Source organism: Etheostoma cragini, chromosome 19, assembly GCF_013103735.1.
Source record: "Etheostoma cragini isolate CJK2018 chromosome 19, CSU_Ecrag_1.0, whole genome shotgun sequence".
Classification (NCBI taxonomy): domain Eukaryota; kingdom Metazoa; phylum Chordata; class Actinopteri; order Perciformes; family Percidae; genus Etheostoma; species Etheostoma cragini.
This window is the reverse complement of record NC_048425.1, coordinates 1162823-1164047: the sequence shown is the minus strand read 5'-3', so window position 1 is coordinate 1164047 and position 1225 is coordinate 1162823.

Here is a 1225-nt window from a genome sequence, read left to right as displayed (position 1 = left end):
TGTGTGTGTGTGTGTGTGTGTGTGTGTGTGTGTATATGTGATCCTCTCCCATTACCTACCATCGGCTGATGAATGGAAATGTCGTTCAGTCCAGACTGAAATAACTCAACGACGATCGTATGGATCGGCGTGACATTGGGCGCAGATCTCCATGGTAACCAGGTGATCCGTTGACGTTTCCTCTAGCGCCACCATGTGGTCCACACACTCATAAATAACTACAAATAACTACTGTTAGAGAAATATGTTTATGTTTTGTTACGTGTTTCTGGATTTTTTTTGTTAAAATATATATCGTCCGATATATCGGAAAATCAGATTTTTAAATAACCAAATATTTGTAACGATATCGGCCTTAAAATCCTTCATCGGTCGGGCTCTACGATGTAAAATCAAGAGCTAAGTTCCTCGTACCTGGCAAACAAAGCTGATTCTGATCCCAAGGTAATGGAAGTCAATGGAGTCCAAACTGCGTTGATTAAACGCTAAAAAGAGAGTATGCGTCTTTTTAACACGTCAAAAATGGCGCGTCATACATACGCCATGTCGCGAGATCCTTAATCCTTAATAAGAGAGATCGATCTGACGAACCAAGATTGTCAGACAGAGATTTTTGTTACTTAATGTCGACGTCACAGATGTGAGAAGTGAACACAATATTCATAAAAATAGCTGAAATTTAAGAGTAAAAGAACCGCGATCCATAATGCAAATTCAGTATTTTATTAATTTAGAAACTGTTTAAATATAAAAGTCTTTTATTTGTGTGAAAGTGGGAACAAAAAAAAAACGCGTTCTTTGGCTCTGAACTTTAAAGTGCAACAATCAGGATCCAGGAAGTGATTTAACCGCTGGAAGGCTTTTGGTGTTAGTCAGGAACGAATAAATAATCAACGTCTTCCCCCGAACATCGGCAGGATCGCACGAAACAAGCAGGAGACAACTTATAGATCATATCTGCAAAAACAAAAACAAAGAGTGAGATGTCCAAACTGTCCTTCTTAGAGGACATCACACTGGTGGAGGTGATAAGATGACATCACACTGGTGGAGGTGACATCACACTGGTGGAGATGATAAGATGACATCGCATTGGTAGAGATGACATCACACTGGTGGAGATGACATCACACTGGTGGAGAAGATTAGATGGTGGAGTTGATTAGATGACATCACACTGGTGGAGATGACATCACACTGGTGGAGGTGACATCACACTGGTGGA